This window comes from Coturnix japonica, chromosome 1 (assembly GCF_054131305.1).
Source record: "Coturnix japonica strain WE chromosome 1, WE-NBRP24, whole genome shotgun sequence".
NCBI lineage: Eukaryota > Metazoa > Chordata > Aves > Galliformes > Phasianidae > Coturnix > Coturnix japonica.
In genome coordinates this window covers 114,614,368-114,641,580 of record NC_140663.1, presented here as the reverse complement: position 1 = coordinate 114,641,580, position 27,213 = coordinate 114,614,368, and the positions used below count along the sequence as shown (strand labels likewise).

The window sequence follows — 27,213 nt, the reverse complement described above, 5'->3', positions numbered from 1 at the left end:
CAATAACTGCTGGGTTTTCCCGTTGCGACGACTTTCTTGTCACACAATCAGAAACACATTGAAATGGATCCATATGGGATTAAAAAAAAATAAGAAAATCCACATTAGAAAAACATTTGGCTCCAGATCTGTAGGAAAGAAATGGATGCTCTTGGTCTGCAGGTCCTGTTAGAAGTACATGAGAAATGTCAGAGGTCAACAAGTCCTGTCTTATCCACAGCAGAAATTTACTGTTCTTATTTTTCAGCTTGTTTCACTGTGGATTTTTGAGTTGGTTCATTTCTTGGCATTACTTTACAAGGGACATTTTGAGTTAGGTCTCTTCAGATTTTTTTTTTCTCTAGATCTCTCCCTTGCTGCTGTTTTCCAAGCAGCAACAGCCTGTGTTGGCAAATGTGTGTGCTAAGAGGTGGCTCTGCATCTGTTGGCCACTTACTGGTATCTGGAACTACTGAATATCGAAACTACAGGTATTTGAGGAAAGGAGAAAAGAGCCACTTACTATGTGTCTAGTAGCTATTAAGTGCCAAATCCAATGATTTCTCCACTCTGCTAAGGGCTAACTAGCACTACATCTAAACGCTGATCAGTGATACTTATTCACAGTGTTGCTTAGGTATTAAGCAACAGCCTTTAAATATTTGTGGCATGAGGATGTGGCTGTGGTATGCGGGAAGAAGTGTCTGGGGATGGGAACCTTTTCAACTGGGTCTGTTACTCAAGTAATAATGAAGGGGAACTACAGCCTTCTACCTCCTGAAACCATCGCTACTGACCTGGGGCAAAGGGACAGCCTGGGTCCTGTCCTTGTGCCTGAGGTTTTGCTGTGGCACTACTGGTCTGAATCCTTCAAAACCTTGGAGAAAAGACACTGATTTTGTTTGTTGAACCTTGTGTGGGTGTGAGGTGGATACTGAGCTCATCCCGCCAAAGTCTGGGGCTGTTCTGGGGGAGGGAAGGTGCATGATGCGGGATGCCTCTTTTTAAGGAGAGGAATGTGACAAGGTGCGAACGGAGTTTCAGATAGCAGCTACTTAAAGGGAGATTTGTAGAATTCTGCCCTTCTCCTTTCTCAGCACCATCTCTAAAGCCAGGTCAGCCTTTGAAGAAACTTGCACCTTTATGTCAATGTTGGAGGTGTGTGGTGTAAACGGTTCCTGCTGTCTTTGCTCTGTGTGGGGCAGCTGCCAGAACCATCTGAGAAACAGCACCAGAAAATGCTGTAGCTCAAAAAATTAATGTAAAAGCTTCAGCTGTTCATTTTGCAGAGCTTTTTTGCATAGTTGTGTGGCTATTTTACTAGCTAACAGGAAGAGAACTTTCTTCTGTAACAAGTATCATGGGGGGGTGTAATGCAAGAAGTGCTGCAAAAGCTGCTTGGGAATTTCTTGCTTTAATTGAGTAGATTTCAAGCTCGTAGCGTCCTTTGATCCACCAAACTACCAATAATGGCTGAGAGAAAGGCACGCTAAGCAGGAGAAACTCTATGTTTTCAGTCTCAGCAGGGAGATAAGCATGTGTGCAGCCACTGGAATGTTGGGACAAAAAGCGCTGTGCGCACACAGTGTAGGGAGAGGTCAGCCCAGAGTCATGCTGCTGTGCTGGGTACCAGGCAGCAGGAGCACCCGGTGACCCTGGCTACTGGGAGCTTTGTGGCTGAACTGGGGCCTGGAGGATATCCTGAGCCAGGCAGGTAGAATATTGAGTTCACCTGCCAGCGAGTGCCTTTGTTGTGTTTTATTTCTTTACCTTTTTGTTGCTGCTGCGGAGGCATGGAGGAAAAGAGGTACATGATATGGCTTGCTTGGTCTTTAAGCAGAGCTGGTCCTAATGCCTGCCCCACCCACGTGCCACTGGTGCTGCTGATATTTAGCTTAAGAAAAAGAAAAGCTTGTAATGTTGCTGTGTTGCTCGCTGCCGTTTTTATAATGTCCCTTAAAAATGCTTTACATTTTTTATGATCTCTGTGTCTGTGCGATAGCATTCCAAAAAACTGCCCAAAGGCAGCTTGTTCTTGCCTAATTTGACATCTTGAAAGAGACGATCTGCTTTATCTAGTCGTGTGTGCTTGCACAGAAGGTGAGATGTCTGCTCTGAGGAGTTTAATTAGAAGTTTCACAGGCTGTAGCTTTCACTTTGTTTTTCCCTCTCTTTAAAGAAACCAGCTCTGGATAGGAAGGTCTGACTGGAACTCGTGAGACTGTGAAGTCGGAGTGCTCGGCTGTGAATCTTGTGAAAGTCTCCCATACCTGCGTTATCTTGATTACTTTTACTTTAAAATGGCTCTTATCTGTGATGCTCAACTTGTAGTGTCAATCAGGGCATCGATTGTGAGTGATGGACAGAAAGTCATTTCACTTCTTGCGCTAGCAGTAGGTTGGAGAGCTCTGCCATTGCTCTGCAGTCAACATTATACTTGTTACATTGATATATATGAAAAAATGGTAGTGTGTGCATTTCAAGAAAGAATGATGTATCATTTGAATAAGTCTCTCTTTTTTTGTCAGCTTTACAAGGGCCTGCAGCAATACCTCCTCAAGCCATGATCTCATTGCAGTCTAATCTAGGCTGGGCTTGGCTGGTATTTCGGCAAGATTTCCAAGTGAAACCTGGACTGCTGCAAGAAGTTGGATTGTTGATTTAGCTGATAGGGTTCTTGTCTCCTGAATCAGGGCTGAATTCATGCCCCAGCTGGAGGTGCTGTCTTTCCAGAAGCAGCAGTATCAGGCAGACTTGTTTATTTCTCTTAATTTCATTATACTTTCCTAATGCTTATGGTTAGGTGTGAACAGTAGTTTGTTCAGCCTAATTGTTTCAATTGTTGATGTGAACGTTTCTTTATTAATTGGGTGCAGGACCTCTCCATGTGATTTTGTATCAATTTATTTTTCTAGCAGTGGGTGAAATTATTACTATTTCCATTTAAGTAATTGTGTTTTAGGTAGTTCTTTACCCTTTAGCCTCAAGAGCAGGCATTTGCTTTGTGCTGTGGTGTTTTTTGTGGGACAAAAGAAGCTTTTATGGTGTTGCAAACAGATAAAAAGGAGCGTTTTCTAAAGTAAATGCTAGTTGCTTCCCTGAAGTTAGCTATCTGCTCATATATAGTAGCATTTTTTTAACCTTGGCTGGGAAGTTTGGTGTCAGAAAACCAGTATTTAGTGTTAATCTCTGGAAATCACTGACTTCTTCAACAGAAATGAGGTCAGCTATGTGAATAACTGACCTGTAAGCTATTAGGATGTGCCATACTATGGTTGAGAAATAGAGCTCTAATCTAGTCCTCTGTATCCTACGAAGTGTTTATTCATTTCTTTCTTCACTTCTAAAAAAGATAGTATGTGAAATTTTCTTCAGTGTCTTTTTTTCCCCTCTACCATATTCCTGTGGTGATCAGCAACAAGCAGAATTACTCAGCTGTGTAGGAAATACCTAACAATTTAAAACGTGCTTCAAATCACATTCAATATTTCCTTTTAAACCTCTGTTCAGCTTCGTAATTGATTGAAGAGGTCTGTCCTATGTGAAGGCCCGGGCCTTTTCTTTGTGGTGCTTAGTTTGATAGTTGAGAAATTTTACGGGAAGGTTATATGTTAGAAGTAGGCTCAGGAGTAAAATAGCATCATGCAACCTATCTTTTCTCCTTTCCTGATACCTTAGAGGTTTGTGGTTTTTCTTCAGTACTGCAGAAACTGTTTGGGCTTGAGTGGTGTTTACATTTGTCTGATTGCTGGATCCCAGGTCTCGATTATGGGAAGACAGGAGTTTGATGCGAGAAGATACTGCTTTTCACTTGTATAAACTGATGGATGAAGGAACTGCTCTCAGTTTTAGTACTTGGGCTGTTGGGTGAGCTCTCTGTCAGGGTGATTAACTTATTAGCCGAGTGGTGCCCACCTTGCTCATGTACTGCCAGTGGTCTGGCTTTGGCAGTACACAGAGCATCAAGAGCATCAACACTTGAAATGTCAGTAGAGTTGGAAGCTCCCTTCAGAGCTATGTTGGTTGTTACACGTGATCTGCAAACTGCGCAGGGGCTTGAAATGAGAGAATAAGGTAAAAGACATGCAAAGCTTCAAGTCAGTTTAGTTATGTGCTTAGAAGTCAGGGCTGTGAGATTTAAGAGATGGCTGGTGTGCTTGTGGTGCTGGAACTGCATCTTTGTGTTTTGTGATGCCTCTCAGGACACAAAGGAATCGGGATGCTATCTCTAAAAGCAGCACTAAGAAACTTCCTTACAATAAAAGCACACTTGCAGTGTTTGGATGCACTGGTTGCTTCCATGTTTCTTTTTTCTCCATTGCTTTTCCCACTGCTGGCTATGTAGACAAAATCAGAATGGCCAGGGTTGAAAAGGACCACAAAGATCATGTAGTTCCAACCCCCTGCTGCAGGCCGGGTCACCTACCACCAGACAAGGCTGCCCAGAGCCACATCCAGCCTGGCCTTGAATGCCTCCAGGGATGGGGCATCCACAGCCTCCTTGGGCAACCTGTTCCAGTGCATCAACACCTTCTATGTGAAAAACTTCCTCCTGAAATCTCTCTAATCTGTCTTGGAAATCCATCATGATTTTCTAGTTGCAAACAGAAACATTTGTGTCTCTTGAGTCTAGCAGGATTGGTGGGTTTGTGAGAGCGGTTAGCACAATAGGAACTTATTTGAATGCTTATTGGTATAATCTATTTATAGTTTAAACATCTTCTGATTTTAGTGTCTGTTGCTACTTTTCATTATGGATTTTGATACTGCCATAGGCATTAGCATAAAAATAAAAAGGCTTGTAGTTATTGCTTGTTATTGTTAGAGGATTGCCGGCGATGCCATTTATTACTTAGTTGCCCATCATGTTTGTTTATTGTTTTAAGAGGAAAAAACAATGTGGGCTTGTGTGGTGTTTGTGTGTGTTTTTCTTAACAGACTATATGTATTTTTTTCCAATAGAACTTGATGCATTTTGTATTCTCTTGCTTAATGAATATTTAAAGTACAGCAGTGTGGAAAGAGCGCAGCAAATGGGAAATGAAACCTACTCATGAATAGATTAGAGAGAACAGCTCTGTGGAAGTCACCAAGCCAATATAGCATCATACAGCTGAGCATCTTTTTTCTTGAGGAAAGCCGTTTGGGTTTGGTTTTCTTACGGATCTGTAGTCTGCACAGAAAGTACTTGATTTTGTATGGACCTTGTTCCATGGGTCATTTTGTGTTAGGAGTCTGAGATAAGTCCCAGACATTCAGCAGCGTTTACTTGTTTGGTGATATGGTGCCTGAAGAGTTTCCTAGGAGAGGTAAAGTAAAAACTGATGCAGTTGTGTTGAGACATCATCCTCTTAGAACTGCTGTCTGTTGCTGGTATTTTGAGCCTGTTTGACGTAATTGCAGCTGAAAATCTTTATTTTTTACACATTTCTAAAGCGAGATGTCCATGCTTTTCTCCAAAACTTATGATGTGTTTTTAAAATGGATTTTGGTTTTTGTTTAATGAAGGAAACAGGGCCCATACCCAAAAACATTGGAAATCCTTTGAGAAGATGTCACTTGCGCCCCGGTGGCGCAAGTGGTAGAAGTGCCGCTCTGCTACACAGAGGCTCGAATCCCAGGGGGTTGGACTCAATGATCTCTAAGGTCCCTTCCAACCCGCACGAGACTGTGATACTGTGAAAATCCTTTGAGAAGATGGCACTTTTTCTGAATGTCCAGTCTGGTTCATCAAACTATGCAGGAAATAGCAAGAACAAGGGCATTTGTGCAGTTAGGAGATGGTTTCTTTCCCCTCACCCCCACCCTTTAAGTTATACAGTATCAGTGTTCGGTCTCTAAGCAATTCAGAGCATGTGATAAGCGCAGATCAGGTCGGGAAGATAAGAAAATGGTTCCTGCAGTGTAACAAGTTGTTGGGGGATCTTCTCAGTGACCTTTTGCATGTAGTCTAACTCCCAAAAGAGACCGAGCCTACTGCTTGGTAGTGCTGCAAAGGCAACTAATTACTTCATTAGGAAAATAAATAGGTACGCAATTGTTAGGTTGGATCTTCAAGTAGAAGCACATGGAGGAGAAAGTGTGATGGTAAAATGGAGCTGAGCATTTCCAGGTTCTCCTGAGTCCTGATGAAACACCAAAATTGACAGAATGCTTTGAACTTCTTAGAAAAGACATGATAACACTGGCACTGAGGGGAAAGGTAATGTTCTGCTGTACTTCTGCCTCACCCTTTACTGAAAAGAATGAGGCCTTCCCCTCTGCCACCACCTCAGCTTTCTGCTCCCTTAAATCTTCATCTCAATTGCTAAATTTAGAGTTTTTTGACTGATGTAATTCTTCTACTTACTAAGCCACATCCATCACCTCTGGTAAATGGTTTAGAAAGGCTATTAGCATGTTTCTTAAATACAGGGTTTCTAAAGAATTGTACGTAGAGGAGAGTGCTTGAAGGACAAAAAGAAGCCCATTACTTTATTTCTGATACTTTCCTTGCTTCTGTCTCTTAGCTGTTCAGCCAGTCTTACAGCTGAGATCAAGACTCTGTTGTACAGATTTGAGTTTGCCATGTCATCTAGAGCAACAGCGTATTGTTTGGCTTTGTTTAAAGTCGAGCATAGCCTTTTTTAAGAAATGGAAGTATATCAGCTTTAAGTAGGTTTTTATTTTTTTCCACGGAAGGAGATACAAGTGCAAGTGAAACTTGCAATGAAAGACTCTGGATTTTGTTTTAGAGTGAGTTCTTCATTCTTAGTCCTTCTATTGTACTGCCTCTGTAATAGACTTGCACTGAATAAATAGCTAAAGTAGAGAGACCCATTAATGGGGAATGAGAGCACAATAAATTTGGTTCGAACTGAAGTGTAGGTACTTCATGTTGTATTCAGTATTGCAGCTTTAGTACTTTTCCTCTTCAGTAGAACAGATAGATGTTCTCAAATTCCTTTACAAAGCTATACAGTAAACAGAGTATTTGGGATGTTTTTTGTCTCTTGAGACAAAACATCCTTTTCATACGCTTGCTTTGAAAGCTTCCAACAAACTGAAACAAAGCAGTATCTCCCAGTTTCTCAAATACATATAAAACTGTTGAGAAACTTTCTGGAAATAAATGTGATTTTGCATGGTGGGCACTGTAATAAGTTACTGTTTGGACTAACAGTATTTGGGAGCTGCATATTTTTCAGTAAAAATGTGAAGGGTGACGGAGCACTGGAACAGGCTGCCCAGGGAGGTGGTGGAGTCTCCTTCTCTGGAGATATTCAAGACCCGTCTGGACGCCTACCTGTGTGACGTGGTGTAGGGAGCCTGCTTTGGCAGGGGGGTTGGACTCGATGATCTCTAGAGGTCCCTTCCAACCCCTACAATTCTGTGATTCTGTGATTTAGGATAGTATCAGAAACATGATTTCACAGTAAAGGAAATGAAACGCATCCTACACAGTATCACTGGTATCATTAGTCATCACTGTGTTAATTTTATTAAACAAATAAGATGCAAAAATGAGTTGTGGGTGTCTGGCTGCTATCTGATGTAACCAACACTCCAACTGCTGCTAATTAGTTGGATTCAGGGGAGTGAAATCATTACGGCGTGATGTTTTCTTTCCTCTGTAAATACATATTTTGCAGATGTGGAGAAAAAGGAGCACATTAGATTTTATTACGAGATGTTTGACATTGCCTTTTTTTATGGAGCAGCAAAGCATTCCTTTCACAGTCATTAAATTACATAGAAGAAAGATGTAAACATACTGTGCTGACATAAGGTAGTGTTTTGTTGGGTGTTTAAATGTGGAAAGAATGTTATCATCTTAACAGGAAAATCTTTAAGCTTTATGTGTCTGTTAAATATAATTAATGTTTATAATAGTTATGTTAAGATTTAAGAGAAACATACCCTTTTGATATTAGGTGTCTCATAAACAATTTCTAGTCTGTTTCTTACATGATAATGTTTTGGTAAGGTGCTTTTATGAATAGAAATGGTTATTGTAAAGGTAAAAATAAATTCTCTTAAGTTCAGCCCTAATGCTGTGAAGTTATTTTTACTTTTCTCAGTGTTGCCAGCAGAATTTAAAGCTTATGGTAAGTTTCCTTCCCCCCTCCAGCTTAAACTATATGTTTTTAGAATGTGCAAGATTTTTGTTTATATTTCTTATTCTTTTTCTTCTGTTTTGCGAAAAGTAGGAGCCAACAATTTGCTTCCATAATGACAAAATTTAAACTGTGGTAACTTAGTGAAAGAAATTTTATTTCTACAGCCTGCCTATGGGAAACGTTATTTTTCTGGGCTGCGGGGGGAGACTGCTGTCCAGAGCAGGGAGGAGGGCTGTGCCTGTCCTGACACCTGGAGACCTGAGGAGTTTCTCTGATTGCTTAATCTGCTGTTAGGGAGAGGTGTAAGGCAAGTCTTTTGTTGCACAACTGAATTTCTTCTGGCTGATTAAGGAATCCTCGTCTTCAAAAACAGCACAGACATAACCTATTACGTCAAATGTGATTAAAGTGTGAGGGTGGAGAAGTGTATGGCTTCGGTGCCATTTTGGTTCCGTGAAGCAAGTGATGAGTCTGAGCTTACAAAGATTCAACACAGAGAAACAAATGTCGGAAACTGGGAGGCCTTTTAAATGTTTTGCCTGTTTCAGCACTAATTACTTGTGTGCCGTGCATGGTTGTGTGGCATCTCAGGTGCTGAATAGGAAAAACAGTGTTTCCTGACCTTCGCAAAGCTCTGTTTCTTGTGAAACAGACAGTGCTGAAATGGTGACAGACTTTAGAATCTTTATAGCAAAGTAGCAAGCCTGAATATAGGCTTTAAACTGGAAGAGGATTTAGTCTAGATAGGAAGCAATTATATACCGTGAGAGTGGTGAGACACTGCAGCAGGTTGCCCAGAGAAGTTATGGGTGCCCCCTCCCTGGAACCATTCAAGGCCAGACTGAATGGGGCTTTGGGCAACCTGGTCTAGAGGGAGGCGTCCCTGCCTATAGCAGAGGTTGGAACTGGATGATTTTAAAGGTCCCTTCCAACCCAAACCATTCTATGTAGTAATATAGAATGTAAGAAGTAAGATAGTTTGTCTTAAAAGGCTGTAATTGTGCTATTTAATGAAGAGTAAATCCTTTGTAATAGAAACTGATGCTTTGTGCTTGGGTATAACTGGTTTCTTCATAAATTGTGTGTGGAAGTGTACAACTAGTTGTCTTTTTACTAAATTAAATCCCACTACCTACAATGCACAATGATCTACTACACTGTTTCTTGATGGGAGTAATATACCGTCAGTGCCTGGTAGATTGGTGGTGTATTTGTGGCTCCCTGTCACATCCTAAGATGATAAGGTAGGATATGGGTTTCAGCAGAACGAAGGGAGCCATGTGTGTGTTTTGTTCTAACTGCAGTCAAACCTAAAATTGGTGTTTATTCACTGGCATGTGGCCAGCACTAACTGAAGGTTATATACAATATACAATGCTCCAGTGCATTGTATCACTGATTGGTACAATCAACCACATCACGCCCTAGCACTAAAGGTGTTGGGCTTACACAGACTTTGCATTTTATATCCAGCGCCGCAGACAGTAGGTCTTAAGCAACCTCGTTTATTTTGGTGGAAACTGACTGGGAAATTGCATGAGCACTTAATTAACCAATTAGAGGGAGTGGAGATGAGTAGCAGGGAGTGGCAACGTGGTGGTGTGCAGTCACACGCCCAGCACTGACTTGCAGGCTGCAGTCTGGCTGACTCTCGGTGAAAATTAATTTTCACTGTGGAAGTTGTTTTAGAAAACAGGAGATCAGAACTTACAGCTTCTGAATTTTCATTTCAGAGCCATTTGAATTTTAAATTTCTGATTTCTGTATTTATTTATTACCAGTTCCAGTGCTAACTTTAATTCTTCTTGCAGAACTACATCTAGATCTGGACTGTTTCAAAACATTTCAAGGAAAATTCTTCAGGGATGTATTTCACTGTTAATGGTGAGAATAGCTGCCGCCTTGTAGAGCTTCAGTTTACAGTTGAAGTCAATGTCCTGAATATCAGCTCCTCTCCACCTCCCAAAATGACAACCGAACCAGAAACCACACCCCAAACAATGTACAGGCTTCAGGCAGTGGACAATCTATTGCTTTTGCCCTACTTTGATGAGAGGGAAGAGAACATGTCCTGTAGGGCCATGGGATCTGAAGTGTTATTGTGTGTTTGTGAGGACAGTAGGTTGGGGTTGTATGTGTAACACTTCATTATGGAACTCTGGTTGTTTTGCTGAGTGAAAGATGCTGTAAATGTGGTACTTTCCTGATAGTTTTTGTGTAGTTATTTGCTTTTGACTTTTTTTTAAGAGAAGACATCCTACTGGCATCTGTGTTGTCACGGAGTTACCTAAATCAATCTACGTCCATGACAGGGGGACAGTAGGCCCATGGGCTCCCCTCCGGCCTCCAAAACCAGGAAGGAAAAAGGAAAAGGGGGTAGGGAGATGGGAGCTGGGCTCAAGGAAACAAACAGAGCAGTGGCAACGATCTAAGAAGGAAAACTTATTTTACTAACTCTGATATCGGAATGCAAGATAACACAATATAATACAATCTAATTAAAATTGAGGCTAATAAATCAAGTAAAATAAGGGAGAGAGAGGTTTCTGAAGACCAAGAAGCCTACTTTGAAGTTGAAGGTGCATGGCTTGGAAGCACACCCACCCCCGCTGCCAGGCAGTGAGAGAGAGCCAGCATCGCTTCCATGACGTATTTCCTTCTCTGATCGTGAGGTCCTCTGGGACGTGTAGTTCCTCTCTGTGCTCCACACGATGTTATGTTGTGGAACAACAATAGCAAAAATTACAGAACCACAACGTGTCATTTATAACCTGAATTGCACTTTTCCAAAGCAGTAGGAGCAATGATAGCTTGTTGTTTCCTTGCCCACAAGCTTTGGTTTTTCTTCATTTGGATTCAGGAGCTCCATCTCCAAATTCTGGAGGGGAGTGAATGGTAGTCATTTCTTTCCAGTGTTTGATCTTGGACCTTCCTGATTTCCTTTAAGCTATTCCAGTTTTCTCGTTATATAGAAGTCACTTTCCTTTATTGCTTTCCTAGCCTGACTGGTTCTGGACTCAGTTGAACAGACAGAATCTTTATCAGTTTCTCTTGGTTTGCTGTTTCTATCCCTAGCTCCAAATATTTTCACTTTATTCAGCTGTCTGCGAGTTGGCCTACGTGGCCTCCTTCCTTTTTCCTTGACAACTCTGTTTAAAGCACCAGCTGTACAAAATGTTCAGCATGGAGGATCTCACAGGACTTGTAGCTGATTAAGTCTTCTGACAGCTGTGCACATTCACCTGGAAAAGTATCCTGACTATTGGTATATAATAGAATACATCAGTTTTCTCTACTATTGTGACTCATGCAACTAAGACGTCTCATCTAGCCTGTGTTTTGAAGAAAATGTTGTCTAGCGAGCTTAGTGCATGTCTTGTTGTGTTTGCTGGTAGTTGTTCAGGCAGTAACTGCAGCACAGCACCATGTCTCTTTTTGGGGATATTTGTGAATTACTTCTCTTTCCAGTTATTCTCAGAGTTGGGGCCAGAGGATAATGACAATGTAGTTACAACACTTAAAAAACACTTTAAAAAACAGAACTGGCTTTAACATACAGTGACAGTAAAAGGAACTTTCCATTCTTGCGCATGTATTATTCAAAGCTTGCAGTTCTGGAAGGAAAGCAGAAACACCTTATGACCTCTGGCATATGCCAGTATTTTGTTTTGGAGTTAAAAATATATATAGTTGACAGTTTCAAACGTGTTTTGTTTTTATCTGGTATAAGATCACTGATCAATTTCCTGAACTGACCAAAATTACAATGATGGAAAAATCACAAATTAAGTTGGGTTTTGATCTAGTAGACCCTCTTGATACTTAGTCTGTAAAAAAAATTAGGAATGGACTTTGGTATTCTAAGCTAAAATGCTTTGAATTGCATGATGGTAAAATGAAAAGCAAGTCCAAAGATCTGTGTTCTTTAAGATCCACTGGTTAGTCACAGAGGAACTGAACGGTGAAACTTTTGACTGATACCATTCAGGTTAAGTACAGGAAGAAACAGGTTTTGTTTTGTATTACATCATGTTTGCAGGATACTTGAATGAAAATATGTGGCTTTGTTGGTGTTCAAACACAGCTTTGTAATCCCTGTTTTTCCATGATTATAAGGTTGTTTATATAAGATACGAAATCAGTTCATGCTCTAAAATTGTACAGTATTTTCATTCATTGGTTAAACTCTAGATGACTTTTGAGAGTAGAGTGGGTACAGCTGTGAATTTCTTTAGTCATTATCCTGGTTTTCTGATTTTTAAAGGACTAGGATTTATTCATTAGTTCCTTGAGTATCAGTGAGACTACCTTGATAGAAGTCATAACTAAACAATTTTACCTATTGCCCTATTTCTGTGTAATATTACTATATCTGTATTGTTTTTTATGTCAGTGATTTTAACCTTGTATTTAACATTATGGTAGTATTTGGATTAAGCATCCTTTGTAGGTTGTTCTCTGAATTGTAGGAAAGTCTAAGTCTTCTCATTCTCTTTTCAAAGAGCTCATTTAACTGTGAAAATAAAGGCTCACAGAATCACAGAATGACCCGGGTTGGAAGGGACCTCAAGGATCATGTAGTTCCAACCCCCCTGCCTGGCAGGGCCACCAAACATACACCTTTACTAGATCAGGTTGCCCAGGGCCCCGTCCAACCTGGTCTTGAACACCTCCAAGGACGGGGCATCCACAACCTCCCTGGGCAGCCTGTTCCAGGGCCTAACCACTCTCCTAGTGAAGAACTTCCCCCTAACATCCAACCTAATCTTCCCTCTTTTAACTTAAAACCATTTCCCCCTTAAAATATTCAGCTGACAAATGAATTGCATTTAGTAATTCGGCTTCCTTGGTTTTCTCATTACTTCTATAGTGATACCAGTTCCTTCTTGTGAAGTCGAACATACTGCCGTTAATGATGTGTAAATATATATGAATCACATCCTGTTTTTAATGAAAAACAAAGATTTGCTTTGCAATAGGTAGGAACATGTTCCAGGTTCTTTAGTACTAAGTTAATATAGCAAACCTCAATGACCATTCCAAGATACCGCCCATGTTGATGGGGCGGCAGAGTTTTGTTAGATTCTGCTTGTGCACACCCACGTGTTCACATCAGTCAGTCATTCATTTCTGCTTTTGAGTTCAGATTGTTTCTAGAACCTAGGAAATTATCAATGCGAATTTCCTTTGAAAAACAAATGTCTAAAAAATGTTGATTTTTTTTTTTCCTGGCTACTGAGCCAAATGAAATCTCTCATCTCAAAAGAGACAAAGTTTGTTTATCTCTAAGATTTTGGTTGCTACAGGATTTTTTATTTTCTATGGTATTGTTTCTTATTTATCTGCTTGTGCTCCTTAAACAGATGGGAGAGTGAGCATTGCGTGCTGAAAACAGTGGAACAGTGTATGAGAGAATGAACTTATATGGGTTGAGCTGCTGCTGATTCTTTTTTCACCTGTAGAGCAGCTTTGTCTTTCTCCTTGAAGCATGTTGGCAGGCTGTTCTGTCAAGAAGATACTGCAAGTAGTGACATGGAGCTAGACAGAAATATTTGAAGCAGACTTAATACCAGTGCAACAACATAGCGTGTATTGCTTAAAGGTAAGCTGAATAAACACCGAAGAGGGAACTGTGTAGTAGAAATAGAGCACTTGCATGGAAAACTGAGCTGGTTCTTCTGATTCCTATGTGCTTTGTGTCAGGCAGTATCTGTTTTCTGAGTGCAAAATGTCTCTGCAACTCTCTGCTTAGTATTGATGGACAGCTACATGCTGAAAGTTAAATGTGCGTGCAGGGAAAGCTGAAGTACGTAGTTCCCTTCGTATATGTTTTGAAGCTGGAAGTGTAAATTTCTTCAGATATATTTATGCTGAGTTGTACCAGTCATTTCAGTTTGTTCTTCTGAGAAGAGTTCAGAATCATCTTCCCATTACTTCTGAGGAATCTGCTTCTTGCTCTGCCAGACCAACAACACGCTTGAAGCTGCCTGAAGAATGTAGTAACAAACTTCCTGAAATTTTATGAATATTTCACTTCTGGAAGGTAGAAACTTGTACCAACATGTTTGAAATGCTCACCACACAGCTGTGGGATTTGGTATTCCATGCTTTGAGACAATCCCGTGGCTTGCTCGGAGGTGCAGTCCTGAGAGGGTGTGCAAGAGCCACAGAGGTAATTACAAAAGAAAGATCAAAATAGCAGCAGTTTGTAGTTATCTCAGTGTATCAGTTGCGTGCTTGTGTTTCTCACAAAGAAAACCTCCTGAGGGAGCCTACGTCATGCTGATGTATGGTTGCTCTGTCATAACTTGGCTGCAGTCAGCTTTGTGACTGAGCACTGGAGATAGATGAAGACATTGTTTCTTGCTGCTTTGTATTTTCACAGGGAAAGAACTGCAGGAAATAAATGTGGTAAATACATTTAAGCAGGTCACGCACCTAGTGGTATACTGAGCATCCCACTGATGAGGAAAACATCTTGGTCTCACCAATGTAAAGATTTCCATCAAAGGTTAGGCATATATATATATATATATATATATATATATATATATATAATGTGCATGTGTGGGTTTTTTTTCCTTTATTTGCTGGAATCACTATATAATAACTTACACGAAAATTTCTGTGTATTCCTGGAGAGCAGCGTCTGATTTATTTTCCATTTTAAACTTCAGACGTTTTGAGAGGCCCATTACGATGCATCCTGCTGGTTCAGATAGGGAATAAATAGTTGTTAACACTGAAAAGCTCAGGAGAATGCTAATTTCAATTGAAGTTACATTGCCTTGAAAGAGTCTGGTTTGTTTTATGTAAGTGACCGCTTACAGAGTCACTGCAAGTGAGAAGAATGCTTCTGTGAACTATTTTTATTTAGTTGTAAAATCTATTGAGGAGCTATGAGATATGGTATACAAGATATTGCTTGTGGTAGCAATGGTAATGGAAGGATGGTTGGACTAGATGATCTCATAGGCCCTTTCCAACCTTGTGATTGTAGGATTCTATGAAGTGCAACTGGAAGAATTTTATTTGGTCAGAATAAGACCTTGGCATTCTGAGCTTTTGTAAAACCAACACTGAGTAGCCTTAGAGGCTAGACTTGCAATTTCCTCATGCAGATTTGAAATTCTTGGCCCTAATTCTTTTATTTTATAAATGATAAGTGGTGTTAGTGATGAATCTGTCAGTAAGAAACCTCTGTCAGTATAGACTCTACGGGTTGTGATTAATCTACTGTTCAGACTGGATGAACCAGCTGTAACTTTCAAGTCAGTACTGATTCATTTTCATAAATAAGATAGATAATAATGCAGATTTGTATCAGTCCGTTGCATTTTTTAAAAGCTTCTGTTAAACTTTGACATTTAAATAGATTCAAAATAGTCTTCATGCTCCGTATGCAATTTTGCCATGAATCTTATAGGCTAAATGGCACAGCACGCGGTTAAAAGATTTTTGTAGGATAACTATATTTCCCTATTTCTTTTCCTTTATCATTGGCTGCATTTGTATACTTCCATAAGCGTCCTTGTCTCCAGAGTCAGAGCTCTGGTTTTGTAGCTCTGACTTGGGGTAGTCTTTCTTTGAGTACCTATCTTAGAGATGTGGTTTTCTAGTGCTGTTTTTGGAAATGTGGTTGCTCTTGGAAACAACTTCTGTTAGTCCTAACTATAAGACATTGCCTAGATACAGCATGAATGTGCACCTCTAAAAATCTCATACCTATAATTGTATCCTTCTCTTCCAATCTTTAAAAAAATACAAAAGTCCCCACTTTTCTAGCTTTATGCATTCTGCTGTATTTCCAGTTTCAAGTGCTCTTTGTTTAATGGATGGGTTTCCTCATTCCTTCCCCTTCTTCCTTCTCAGCGTGGTGTGACAGGAATATTGTCTGGGCAGTCATCTGCTGTATCTAAGAGCGTGAGGACAGCCATAGTGAGTAAGGACAAAGTCTACTCAGCATGGTTTTCTGTTTTTGCAAGGACCTGGTAGTTAATAATTGAGGAATGGTTTTAAGAAGCAGGTGAAATGTGATGTAATTTACTTTTAACTATTTCCCATCCTTCTGATGCAGTCTTTAAATATCAAGTTAGAGCTGTCTGAAGCACTTTTGTTCAAATTCAACTAACAGCCAAATTAACAGTGAGGCTGTTCAGTATTTTTTCACTTTACCATTTTTATACTTTGCCCTCCACAAGCAATATGATTCCTACTTGCTTTTAAGAAAAAGGTACTATTGTGCATATCTATCTACTAAATGACTTTAAATTTCTGAAAAATAACTGTCCGTCTCCATTTCTGTATATTCATAATGGTATCTTTCGTGGACTGAGTATGTGATAATTCTCCTCATATCTTTTCTAAGCTCAAATCTCCTTCCTAATTAAATTGTTTTTCTGTAGATGTCAGTCAGTGTCTCTGAGCAAGCTGTTATCCTTGTCACTTACTTACCTTTATTGGTTTTGCTGGGCTCTTGGGTGGGTGGGTGGATGACAATTGCGCACAGTTTTCTGTTTATGATGCCATAAGGCATTGATATAATACTGTAGTATCTATGTGGGTAGGAAAAGCCATTCTCTTTTGCATAATTCAAATGTTTGCTTACCTGTCTGTTGCTGGACACCGAATTACTGTTTCCAGAGTGTGGTCCAACATGATATAAAGTCTCTGGTCTTCTCACTATTGCCTGTGGTTCTGTGTTTACTGCTTGTTGGTGTGTGGTTTTATTTCATACATTTTTACCTTATCTGCTGCGACTTTAAGCAATGCAGACTTGTATTGCATGGTTCTTTGCAGCCACTGGAGTTTTGGCTAACCCAAATAGTCTTTCATCATCGGTAAACACTGATTATTCATCGTGTTGCCGATCACTTATTTAAAACAAATAAATGTGTATGGCACTCCATGGGCTATAGTGTAGAAACTGGCCTTTTTATTTTCATTCCTGACTTTCTTTTAGCTGGGTATTTGAGAGAACTTTTAAGTACAGTTTCTTTAAGTGGTTTTGGGTTTGAAAAAAGAAGTTGTGTTGCTTGGGTAATTTTTCCCCATGTTGGTTTCTTCAAAGAATTCTAATACAGCTGTGAGATAAAAACCCACAGAAATTGTGGGGAAATTGTGGGCACAGCAGATGGAAAAGATGTCATCAGTAAGTGGGTAGAAAGCACAGTGGTCGTGTAGTTTCCTGAAATTCTCATGGTGGTCACTTGAGGCTGTTGTAAAGATTAATTTTATATACCACCTTCACTTTGTGAGGTTGCAAGTTTGAAAATGAGAGGTTGTGCTCTGTAGTATGCATTGCTTTATTGGGTAGTCTATCATGGTGGGTTGTTGTGGGTTTTTTTTGCCTTTCCCACTCTTTGCTGGTACTTCAGTTTGTGATTATTGATGCTGCTTTTGCAATAAATGTCTTTGGTATGTGGGGATTTCTTAGATGATTTTCTTTTCCTGAAACATTTTTCACTGAGAACTTTGCAGACTGCATTGCTTAGCCATTAGTATTATCGTAATAACTTGCTCTGTGCCTGTGGTTACGCACAGATGGTTACACAGCTTCTTGCTGCAGCTCCAAATTACTGATTTTTAGCTTCCCAGATAAAACACGGGGGCTCCTTTTTTTGATCTCTGAAAGTTTCTGCTGAGTTCTTGGAATTCGTTAGAATAACAGCATTGTGATTTTAAGTTAGCAGAAAAGACTATGTACAAAATAAAACCATACCGTCCTATCGCTCTACAGAGAATTACTTGAAATAAAACCTGATTTACAGTGCTAGTGATGTGCTTGATCTCACAGACACCTGGGCGCAATGGCTGTTTTAAACAAGCAGCTGTATTTTTTCATTCCGCAGTCCTCCTAAACTCTGTTTGTAAGGCAAGAACCTGATCCCGTTTTCCAGTCGGGATAATTACCGGAAAAATTTGAACATATTTCACTATGTGCAAGACTGCGCGCGCACACACACAAAGGAACAACCTAATTATTTTTGTAAATTAAGCATTCTTTAAATTGTTGCTTAATAAGATAATTGGCCCTGTGTTCTCTACAGAAGGCAGCTGTTTCTCAGTAAGGCCATCCAGTCACTTGTTGGATTCTCTGCCCAGTCCCAACTTGTTGATCTTTAGAGATTTTTCAGTTCTGCTTCTGAGGCTCTGATACATGAGGATGACTGGGCCCCAAACTATTTTCATGCAGTAAGAATGTTATGTGCTTGTTTTTCTTTTTTCCCCCTGCCCCTTACTGTAACAGTATCTGCTTGTATTTCTCTCGTTCCATTTCTCTAAGTGCTTAGACAATACAGTTCACTTAGCCAGCACTGTCCGTGTGTGTCATTTGCTTTTCTCAGGTTTTAGGAAGCATTTGTTCTGTAATAAAGCCATAGTGTTATAATATTCCTCTTCTCTTATTTGCAAATGAGACCTCAGGTCTCAGTGAGCTTTCTGAAATACCATATCTTTGGGTAGGTTTCTTTATTTCTTGTGTCACAGTTGGGATTACTGGAAAATCAGGGCGCGTAAGGTTATGTTGTGAAGTAGGTTTTACCCTGGGACCTGGATCATACTCTTAGGATTTGATCAAAGAAAACACTTCTCTCTTCAGATCTCATTTTGGCAAAAAGAACTTCAGTGTAAGGTTCAGACTTCCCTTGCAATCACCTTTTGTTATTTTGTCACACCCTTGTTCACTTACATTTGTCTGAGCTCAGCTGTGCTTTACTTAAGTGAAAACATGGTGACTCCCAGTGTGCTGTGTGGGCTGGCTGATTGGAAAATCCAGCAGGCTGCCTTGTTAGCTGAGCTGTGGGTTTGATTTACTGAAAATCTGCTAATTAACTGCAAGGTGCCAGACTGCCCGTGTTCCTGTGTGAAGAAGCTATGCTGCACTTAGGCTGAGTTACTAGCAGATGGTTTTCTATAATTTCTATTAGTTGATTTTATTTTAATTTTTTCCCTTGTTTAAATATAAGGAGATGATGCTGGCATGAGGAAAGTTGAAATAAAATGTACAAAGGAGGGCAAAACTTGTGGGAATGCTGAGCAGAAACATCTTTTTCAAGTATAAGCCCGACTTTGATTTTTTATATTGTGTTGTTAAATAACTAAGAAGGAATTTGTGATCTGTTTTTATGATTGTTCTGTGTAGCCTTACCACAGACCAGTCTACTAAGGGTTTGTGCTTCTTAGTTCTTTCACGTAGAGATATTTGACAAATGCAGACTTCCAGTACTTTCAAACAAAAAGTAGAGCAGTAGTGTATGGTATTACTATCCATGAGAGAAATGAGGCCATCTTAAGTGTATTGTTGCAAAAACAATATAGAATCATGGAGTCGTTTGGGTTGGAAGATCACCTAGTTCCAGCCCCGTGCTGTGGGTGGGGACACCTCCCACTAGACCATGTTGTTTAAAGCCCCATCCAGCCTGGCCTTGAATGCTTCCAGGGAAGGAAGGGCATCCATAAACTCTCTGGGCAACGTGTTCCACTATCTCACCACCCTCACAGTATAGAATTTCTTCCTGATATCCAGTCTAAAACTACCCTTTTCCAGTTTGAAGCCATTTCCCCTTGTCCTGTTGGTACCTGCCCTTATAGAAAGTACCTCCTGAGCATTCTTGTAGGCCCCCTTCAGGTATATTTTGGAATTATTATTATTATTTTTCCTTTCCATTTGTGTGAGTGACAAAAATTTTCTGGAATTTTGCAGGTTAGAGCCACTCTTCTGTAGCATAGAGAAGCTGCAGAATTCTCAGGCTAGGTTCCATCTATTAAGTAGAAAGGAAAAATCTGGTCTTCAGACTTATTGTTCTGCCATTTTGTACAATCTGTAGACAATTAGAAGAACAAGGTAAGAAAATATTATTTGCTTTTGCTCTGTATAAATAAATGGAAGTGAGCGTTATAGCAGCCAAAGGAAACATTCCTCTGTGATTGCAGCAAGGCTTGTCCAAAATAATAGAGCCGGTGTTTTAGAAATGCTTGGTTTGCCTTTGTTGTTTAACGTTTCAGTCTCTTTAATGTATTTGGGTACATACCAGGATAAGTGTAAAATTTCAAAATGCAGTGGTGGAAGCCTTCTAAGACAGGACCACCTGCCGTGTCTGCTGCTCAGATTGCTCAGTTATATTATTCCTTCATTGCAAACTGAGGATGCCACTCAGTTAAAGTACTATTTGAAATTACGTGTTTTGCTGGTCACCACTTCCTTGGTGTTGGAACAAGAAGTTTTATACACATGTCTTGGGGTGAAAAATCTACTAAAAAATGTTCAAATCAAGTGGAATCTCCAGGGAGCTGAATGGAGACTGAGCTGCTTCCATTTCTCATGAAATGAGGACTTTGTGAGGCTGCTGTTTCCCATGTGTATCAGGAGTTTTGGTCGGGTTTTAACACTGAAGTAAGTGTTGAAGATGCATGTGAAGCTACTTCTGTCACTCTGGTCCCGGCTGTACTGGTGGTTAATGAACAAGTTATGAATAATAAATTCTTTAGGCTTTAAACGTGTCTTCATGTAGCTTTTCTTACAGAAATAAAAAGCACTTTGGCATGAAACTTTAAATAAACCATGTAGTACTGTATAGTAAACAGTGATTTCTTTGGCTGAAAAGCATCTGAGTCAGCACAGAAGATGGTTCGAAACGTTCCTTGGTCTCATGCAAAAAAAGAAGTTGATTTGTGCCTAAAGGATGGTGGTCTTTGCACTGCCTGTAGTTTTAGACATTGAGTTGGACTGGTGTACCTAATCCAGATGGCAGGCAGGGTCATTGCTCTGCCTTACAACAGATCTTTGACTCTTAGCTCAATCAATTGGGAACATCCAGTGTGCATAAGCAAAAATAGCTAGTAAAAATCTTGTAGGGAAGAGCTTCTAAATGTTTGTAAGCTCTGATACAGAAGTACTTGCCAACCTGTGAACCATTTAAAAACCAAAAAGTCATCCCTGGCAGTATTTCAGTTTAAAGCTGCCTCAAGGAACTGTTCTTTTGGGTGAAGTGGTGAGACTGACGAATCCGGCTGTAGAAAGTAGCGTATGCCCTCCTAGCTACAGTTAATGTTGAACAAATGCTGTCATGTGATTGAATCTGCCCCTTGCAACATCTAATGAGGAAATCACGCTTTAATACTATTTAAGGTGTTAACATAAATCACAGGCAATTTAATACCATTTTAGAGCTCAAATGCTTTATGCCACCTGGGTCCGTCACTTGGTTACCTCCTGGTAACGAGGTCACATTTTACTCTCTGGGCTGTGCTGTGCTGAGCATTTGTTCAGTGATGTAAACAACTACAGTGATAGAAAAACAGTGGGTAGGGGAGTACAAAAGTGGCATGTAGAACTTTTTTTTTTAAATGCCTTATTTTGTCCACATCAGCTGGATTTGCATGGAAATGACATTTTGAGCAAACCCGTCTTGTAAAATTAAAGGATGTGTATAAGAGAGATCTACAGCGTTCGCAAAGAAATCAGCTGTAGCTCTTATTTTTTCACACTGAAGGTAATACTCCCTAGTAGGCTGGATCTGGTTTGCGGGATTGCACTGTGACTACTCTGCTGGCTAATGATGTGGGTCAGTGCTGGGCTGGGTTAACTTACAGGCCATTAGCTTGTATATTCTTGCTTTTCTTTGAGTAATCATCATTATTAATCTTTTGAATTGAATATGGGAATGAGTGACCAAAACTCCAAGGTGACATTATTGTGTTTTTCATGGCAGCAGTGGACATGGTAGTCTTTCATAATGGGAATTTTTTTTGAATTTTATTTTTCTTTCTTCTGGCTACTCTGTACAGTTTTACCTCACAGCTCTGACTTGTGGTTGGTCCATGTCCTTTTTACCCCAGCCCCCCGCTGCAGCACCGGAACAGCTCAAGGTCAAGAATCCGGCTGGTAAAGGAAACTGTTTTGTTTTGCATTAAGATTAATGGAGCTTTAAACTAACCAAGAGAGGAGGATTGTTCTGCTGGAATTGTTAAACACATCCACCCCTTTCAGCAGATATGTTTTTGTTCGCAGTAGTGCTGGAAGTCAGTTTTTAACAGCGAGATATTCAGTGCATAGTTCTTTTTTCTTTTAAATGGGAAGTGAGTTTGGATATGTATGGAAGTAGCAATTATAATTAAGAACATAAGTGAACTATATTATTACTCACAAGGGGATTGTTCAGTTAGAGATGATTCAGTATTATAGTGCCTTTGTTCATGTGTATGTGGTATGTTAGATTATTCAGCATTGAGATACGCTGACTATGGTTCATTTTTCCAAGTGACTTGATGGCAGTATAGAAGGAGAATGCAAAGCAGAGCCTCTTAGCCTTCCTTCGGGTCTATTTGAGAGGCAAAATGGTTTCCACCTTTTTCTCTAATTATCTTCAGGAGTCCTTTGGGGAGCAATATGGCAGCTGCTTAAGTAATTCGGAAACAGAAAATCTGCAAGTAAAAAGTCAAGCAGAGTTGTTCTGTCAGCAGTGTGTTTTTCATACGTGTGATCAGTTTGCTTCTGCTGATTCTTTTTCCTAATTTGTCTCCTTTCATACCCACTTTTCCAGGCTCTGTGTGTGCCTTGTGTGAGCACTAAGAAGTAGGACCAGTGTTACGGCTCACACCCTCTGTTCATGTCTGTGTATTGGAGTCTGTGCAGCAGGGGAAGTAAAATGCAGCATCTCCACTTGATTTCTGGCTCAATCTGTTGTAGCTTTTCTGCTACAACCAAGTAATAACTTGTTAGTCTTTTTGAGGATGAGAAGTTCACTGCCTGTGTGCTGACCACAAAAGCCTATCGTCATTAACTGAGAACGTACGCAGTCCAGAGACAAAATGGTAATGTTTTCTTCCAGATTCATGCTTCCAAATTCTTGAGACCTTTTTTAGCCAGTTCACTTGCATCTATTACCGAGTGAAGTGTTAACATCTTCTGCTGCACAATGCCTTGAAAGTACAGTTATCTGTTTTCATTTTCTCTCTATGAGAACGATGATCACCCTGAAGGGTGTAGGGCAAAGACCAGCAATTCTGGGGTTCTCCTACAACTGGAGTTTTCTAAAGAAAATAAATCAGAACTGAATTTGTACAGGAATGTTTGCCTCGCATTCCACACACTGAGTCAATTTATCTCAGGGGCTCTCTTTTTTCTCCTCCCCACCCTCCTTAAAAGCTTGGGGACTGGAAAAGGAAAAAAAAAAAAGTTATATGGCAGAGGATAGGAAGAGATTGTAGCCACTGGTGCCAGGAATCATCAAGGAATGCTTAAGCAGTGCCTCTTGTGACAGCATCCAGTCGATTGGAAAAGCAGCGTGTGCCATCTGGCTTCAATTTTTTGTCTTAATTAAATGCATGCAGCCGTTTATAACAACTCGGCTGAGATTCAGCTGTCTTGACATTTAGTAGAGAAATGGAGTTTGGATTTTGTTGGGGAAGCTACAATAGTCACCTGATTTATGTTGTTCAGTTCCCTTTCAGTGTGGTCTGTGCAGTTTGCTGATATTTGAGTGGCAGTTCTGTTTAAATAAACTCTAAAGGAGTTGCTGACTCTTGGAAGTCCAATTCAGTATGGTTTTTTTCACTCCAGATTCTGGGATTTTTATTGAAACCACAGTTATAGCGGTGGTTTTTTGTTGCTGTTGTGTTTTTTTTTTTTAACTAGCAAAAAGAGATTTTTAAGTTCAGCCAAGTAATTTGTCTGGGAAAAAGGAAGGTTTCTTTGTTGAAGAAGTTAGGTTACTCCACCCGGAGACTCCATATCAATGGGATTTTAGCTCTGAGTGGGGAGGCAGAGAGTGGAAGAATGAGGGGAAGGAGGAGAATGCTTTCCTTGCTAACAGCAGGTCCTCTTTAATGCAGTAAATAACAAGGAACTACTTTTCATGGTCAAGCAAACAATCTTGTGTTGTTGAAAGCGTGTCTTTTTAGTTCTGTCATCTGTACCATTACTGAAACAGTAACTTCCCGATGGGGATGAGGGATGTTGGAAAACAAAATCTCTGCAAACACCTACCCATGGAATTGTGATTGAATTAGTGCTCTGTTCTGTGAATGCTGATTTTGAGTCTTCATCATTTTGATCATTTAACATCTTCAAAAAAAACATTAGAATAAAAAATAATGGAAACAGTATTATTTTTATTTACTATCTCTATGAGGTTAAAAACTCACTCTGTTGTCTTTAAGTAGCTTTATCAAGTTGACTAGTTTACTTGTGGAGTCTTAATGTAAGAAGTTATTTTACCATTCTCCTAGCACTCCTAGGCTGTCAGTCTTTCTCTTTTTCATTCATTTATAGAGGATGACCCCATTTATTCCCAGTTTTGCCTGTGGATGGGTGTATTCTTGGAATGCTGTTGTTAAAAAGGAGTGGTCTTATGGTTTCATATGCAGGAGTATCTAGACCTTTTCTAGTTCTATAATGTAAGAAACGTTTTTGCCTTCTAATCTTTCTAGATCTCTTATTTTTAGCGCATTATCCTTGGCCAGTTGCCACCCATTGTATAAATGGGGTTCTGCATCTCTCATTAGGAAAGTCAGTTTGCTTAGACCTCTTTAGCTGATCCAGTAAGTACGATATCCAGATCCCTCCTGCTGTGTCTTAACAGCTGCTCTGCAGGCTTGGGTTAGCTTTAACGTTTCATTTACATGCTTCTCTTTTTACCCCCTCTCTACTTGCCAAACTAACAAGCTCCCTAACCTGTGATGCTGTGCTGGCATGTATCTCTGGATACTGGAACAAGTCTCTGGACTGCATGTTGAAGGAAAAGATTTTGGAACTGTAATACCATGATCTGCATACCTTCACATCTCAGTTTCCCTTTATCCATTCATGCCTGAAATCAGTATTTGTGAAGAAACTGCTTTTTTGACAACTGAGGTGTTTGGTCCACTATCTGTAACAAGAAAATAGGGAGCTGTCAAACTTCCTCATGTAATTCATCTGAATGTGTACTGAGCCTGGCCACAAGAGATCTCTTGGGTGAAGGACTCCTGGATTTCTGCTTTCAAACCTACTGACTTCCTTGGCCTCTGAGTTCAGAGTGCTGGAAATGCTTACAAATACTGTTTCTTGCAGAGGAGGCACTTTGTAGTGATAACACAGCAACATCCTTCTAGATTTAATCTGATTACTGTAGGACTAATTGACTCAAAGCAGTTGGGAATGGAGGAATTTTAATTTCTTATTGTCTACCTGCGCATGTAATCATCAGGGTGAAGAGAGGCTGGGTATTTTGAACAGCTTGGGCTGTTTGGAATGACTTTCTCAGTTGTATCTGCATTATTGTTTTTATTTAGTGCAAAGTTTAATACTTGGCTGAATAATCCCCTAAGTCCTTCAGTGATTATGGATAGAGTATCAGAGCATGGGATTCTTGTACCCTGGTGTGAGTGTATTTAGACTGTTTTGCTTGTGTTTCTCCCAGGCTGTTTTAGTGGGGTTTTTACTTGAACACTCTGGGCTCTCCTGTAGTGGTAAGCATGTTCTTACATAATTTAGAGGAAGCATTTTTCAAGTAGTTCTACTTTATCCTAATTTGTGGAGTTTCACCAGCAGTACATGCAAGTAATATTGACAGCTTTACTAATCATGAGACAGGTAAGCAATGCAGTGGAAGCCTGAATGTTAGGAATAGGTCTTCTGGAAAGTGGCCTTCCTGTTCTGTTTCTCCTCTGCCCACATACTTGTTTGAAAGAGATTGTGGAACACAGAAACTCTGGCCAGAATTAGGTTGGGGTGAGAGGAAAGGAAGTGATTCAAGCTGGCAACTTGTACTTGGATTGAAGTTGGCAATGAACTGTTGTGGCACCTCGTGTGATTCCGAATCGCAGACGATAACTCAAAAAGCTCTAGAAGGCCCCTAAGCTAGAGAGAATTGCTTATGTTTAGCAGTGGGCTGTGATTCAAAGCATCATGCACAAGGTGATATCTTAGTTATTTAGGCAGCACTGTGAGATAAAAGTATTGTTTTCTCCTCAGCGTCAGAGCCGTATTGTTTTTCCTATTGGCTACCATGGTTTCGTCTTTGTGCTGGTGCTTTAAAAATTTGCACTTAGAGGCAATATACTTAATATCTATGTAAGGAAACATGGTATTATTTTCAGGAACCACTTCCTTAAATACAGATAACAACACTATTTTGGCCTGTTGGGATTAGGGGAGAAAACCAGAAAGTGTAATTTGAAGCCAAAGACTTTCAGAGTGGATCTAAGGAAAACCTTTCTTACTGTAAAGGCAGTCAGCTGTTAGAGCAGCTGCCCAAGGAAACTGCCTCTTTCCTCTTGAAAATTTTCCTGTTTCTACAAAACTGGCCTGTTTTGAAATGCCACGGTTTGTACGCAGTCAGTAGAAAACACATGAAGTGAGAGTTCATTCTCTGCAAGCACTCATCTGGAACTGGAGCAGAAGGAATGCCTGAAGTTGTAGATAGATTGTTATATTTTCTGGACGAAGAAACTGTCTGGATATACTAATGGAGTGTTTTGTACACTGAGGTCTTAGTGCTTGACAGAGGCTCTAAAAGGCTGTGGTGGTGGAAGCTTCTCATTGTGCAAGTAACTGTAGTTCTGCTCTTCCTTGTCTTCTGGGGAGTCTGCTTTTGAACCTGAAGATATTTTTACTTGTTTACTGCATGTAGGGTGCATACAAGTGTATGTGTGTGTGTATGTTACGAAATGGGGGAGAAACTCCCTACAACTATTACCTTTAAGTGAACATCGTCATCGTCCTTTCATGTTTCCAGTTGTGAATGAACCTGTTACTTGCAGGAGGGAGTTCTAGACAAATAAGCTGAGAATGTGAAAACATGAGATCTCAAAGTCCAGAAGTTTGACCTCTTCAAAAACAATGGAAGAAAACAGCAATGTAGCTGGCTTTCCTGGGATGGTTGGTCTCATTTCACCCAGTGTAATGCTTTTCATACAAGAGTTTAAGACTTCACTGTGAATTCAGTTTAAATATTATTCAGAGAACTGGCACCATGCCTTGTATAAAAACATTTGCACATTGCTCTGAAAAATGCAATTAATGTTATTTTTAGGGTGCAGTTTACTTGGTCATTATGAAATAAATAGTGAGTTAGAAAAGTACTGATCAAAAGGTACAAGATGCTTAGAAAACACTGAAAAATTAACTTACTTGAAGTTTAAAGCCAGGAAA

The 27,213-nt window shown here is 40.0% G+C and overlaps 1 protein-coding gene across 9 annotated transcripts in view; it reads left to right on the top strand.

Annotated features, from left to right (window-relative positions):
* Window positions 1–27,213, top strand: part of SHROOM2 (shroom family member 2) — a 111,119-nt gene that overhangs the window by 923 nt on the left and 82,983 nt on the right. The window lies entirely within an intron of this gene.